This window comes from Gymnoscopelus braueri (assembly GCF_963280865.1).
Source record: "Gymnoscopelus braueri genome assembly, chromosome: 2".
Classification (NCBI taxonomy): domain Eukaryota; kingdom Metazoa; phylum Chordata; class Actinopteri; order Myctophiformes; family Myctophidae; genus Gymnoscopelus; species Gymnoscopelus braueri.
In genome coordinates, this window is record NC_137604.1 from 27739787 (window position 1) to 27743617 (window position 3831).

The following is a 3831-nucleotide window of genomic DNA, read 5'->3' on the forward strand; positions in this document are numbered from 1 at the left end:
AGCAGTGACACTCCTAACTGAATCACAAGCTGTACTTCTGATGTGATCTGGACCGTCATAGGAGTGGCTGCCGATCTAATTAGAGATGCTTATTAAATTCAACACCACTGCACTGACTGAATGTGGAATACTGGTTGGTATTGTGTGTGTGTGTGTGTGTGTGTGTGTGTGTGTGTGTGTGTGTGTGTGTGTGTGTGTGTGTGTGTGTGTGTGTGTGTGTGTGTGTGTGTGTGTGTGTGTGTGTGTGTGTGTGTGTGTGTGTGGGTGGGTGGGTGGGTGGGTGGGTGGGTGGGTGGGTGTGCGAGTGTGTGTGTGTGCAGGAGTACAGCATGAATCATTGAAAATCAGGTGCACTGGCAAAGGATAGGAGCTGTGCTCACATTATCTTTGTGTCTTCTTTCAAACACAAAAACACATGCCACACACACACACACACACACACACACACACACACACACAATTCCCACTACCTTTCAATACACACACATAAACACCTGCGCCAGGTTGAGAGCTGTAGAGGATCAAAGGAACTATAGCATCTGTTTTTCACCTTTTTATACTCCTTCTTTTTAACGATGGAGGGAACAAGGTAGAGGACGAAAGAGTGTAGATGACAGAAACTGCAGGAGTAACAGGAGGCCAGGAAGAAAGATGGCTGCATCACCTTGCAATGTGCAGGGAAGGCTGTGAAATGGTATTTCATCTCTAAGGTGTCTGCTTTTTTTATGGAGCATTGGAATAATGCTTGTGTGTGTGTGTGTGTGTGTGTGTGTGTGTGTGTGTGTGTGTGTGTGCGCACACACGTGCGTGTTTGGCTGTGCAGACAAGCAGAAATGTCTGACCTCCCTGCAGACAGACAGTAAAACAGTGCAGCCTCAGCACTACTGGAAGGGTCTTGTCCCAAAGCAATCACACATGCACAACCCATGCGCACACATGCGCACGTACACACACGTTACACTGGTGCAGGTGCGTACGCATGCACACACACACACACACATACAAACAAAACATAAATGCATGAGACTTGACAGTGCATGCACACACATCATTCTAATTAATTAGTACTCTGCTTCTGCTTTGTAGGGTTTATTTAAGAAAGAAGTTCTCTTTCTGCACACACTTCATTATTTCTCTCTAATTTTCCCTCACTCTCTCCATGTCTGTCACACACTCTCTCCAGTCCAGTCTGATGTCTTTGTTTCTCTCTCACCTCTCTAACCAGCCGTGCTATGAAGCAGCCATTGGTGTGCTCAGAGGGTTCAATCTTGAAGAACTTGTCTCTTGTTTTGTCTCCGACAGGCCCTGACCCAGAACCTTCAGAGAAAACTGGACCATTCACCCTATGGGAGCAGCACAGAAGCAGGTTAGAATACGGAGCAGCCAGCAACTATAAGTCCTGGGAAAGTTGTGGATTTGCTTTCGTATGTGTGCATGAACACGGCCACTGTGGTTGATTGTTACTGTTTTTGATACAAATACCAAATACTTTATCGCTTCTAAAACGTTCCATGTTTAGTTAGTTTAGTGCTGTGTGACATCCAGCTTGGTACAGCGTGTTAAGCACTTGAATGAACCCTAGCATCCCTATTCTTGGAGGAACATTTGCCAAAAATAGCATCTACAAGCTAAGATTGTAGATCGGCTATTTTCGGCAAAGAGATTTGGTGTAGAGGGGGGAAAACAGTAGCCTGGTAAACCCCCCTCCCTCCGGAAATCTCATTTGCATTTGGTTTCAGGAAGGAGGGTCTGGGATTGCTCACAGAGTAAAGCTGCCCGAACCACTGCGCATACGAACCAATCAGCGGCTGCTAGGGGCGGGATCATCCAATCACCTGCCTAGTAGCTTGAAAAAATGAAACTCCGTCTGTCATCGATTATGCGCCCGGAGTCTCAGATGCAAGTACGCTGTGAAACAAAATGTGTGTCGCAAGCTTCTTCCATTTGACGGAGTGAGGTTAGGAAAACAGAGGACCAGGTGCACAGTCGACCGCGGTCAACTAAGTATTAGTTTCCAAAGTATAGAGGGTTTGATGCAAACCTAATTTGACAGCCCACAGTGTTACATGAAGTGAAAACTATGGACAGTGGGTGAATGATTTAGGCGACTGTGGAGGGATGAGAGCTGATGAGGCAGCGCGTTTGAGAGCATGAGCAGCAGGCGTGAAACTGACTCCCTGAAATCTTCTGCTCTGTAGCGTACCTCCTGTCCTCTTCCACTGCCCTCGTCTTTGGGATTAACTACCTTGCTTTCTATGGCAACTGCAGTCCAACTTTACATTAGCCTAGTTACAGAAAATGACAGATGAGCTGGTAACTTCTCTCTCTCTTTCTGTATTTATTCATTCTGTTTTCCTTGCTCTGTTTTATCCCTCTAGCTGTCTCCTTCACACACACACACACACACACACACACACACACACACACACACACACACACACACACACACACACACACACACACACACACACACACACACACACACACACACACACACACAGCAAACAAAGACGTGTACACAGGCACAAAAGTGCTAGCATTAATTATCTCTTTCACACTTTAATCATGTGGGCATTCACATACACGCATATGAATACATATTCATATGCACAAACAGGCATACTAAACTTACACAAACTACAGATTCATACACACACCCATGGGATTATTAAAATAAAGAAACATATTGTTTTTTCCTCTCTCACGCTCTCTCTCTGTTCTTGTCTTAGGCACCATAATGGGACTTGGCACTGGCAGTATTATCTCTTAGGCAGAGGAATATGCAAATGAAGCTATAGGGTTAGCTCATACTGTACAGTACATGGTAAACCACATGCTTATGCATATAATGCTTTTATTCACACTAAACCGGCCTACTCTGGGTCGGGAACGATGTAAGTTGGGAATGATTCCCCCACTTGGTTATGCAATGCCCATTGTCCCTCTTATCAGAGTACTCGCTGTACCCAGTGCAGTATCTGTTACCACAGTTATATTAACAGGCACCGACCTACTCGGGAACGATGAAAGTCAGGAACGATGCATGTCGGGAATGCATACCCCACCTGTTTATGCATACCCGTTATACTTGTTGTCAGAGTACCTGTTGTGACTGTTCTCAGAGAACCCAGTACTGAGAGTACCTCGGGTTAAATATGAAGATACTGGGATCCCTGATGTCATCAGAAACTGCTGACATCCTGTTGATGATTTAGTTCTATTGTGCTCGCCACCACTTATCGGTGGTGGAAAGTAACTAAGTACATGTACTCAAGTACTGTACTTAAGTACAATTTTGAGGTATTTTGACTGTACTGGAGTATTTCCAATTTTCTATACTTTTACTTCTACTCCATTACATCTCAGAGGCAAATATATTACTTTTACTCCAGTGCAATTATTGGACAACTTTAGTTACTAGTTACTTTGTAGATTTTAAATAGTATTACAAAACATACAGTAACCACTTCAGCCATATATGGACTTCGGCTATTTGGAAATAGCCGATCCACAAGCTTGTGTGTGTGTGTGTGTGTGTGTGTGTGTGTGTGTGTGTGTGTGTGTGTGTGTGTGTGTGTGTGTGTGTGTGTGTGTGTGTGTGTGTGTGTGTGTGTGTGTGTGTGTGTGTGTGTGTGTGTGTGTGTGTGTGTGTGTGTGTGTGTGTGTGTGTGTGTGTGTGTGTGTGTGTGTGTGTGTGAGTTCACCTGAAGGGCAATAGTTTGGAGTGTGTGTCTACTTTCGCTAAGACTGTTTTCACCAGCTGTTCATTTTCCTCCGGATACACTGATCGTGTGCAGTAGACCACAGTCTTCACCTTAGGAACTGACAGAG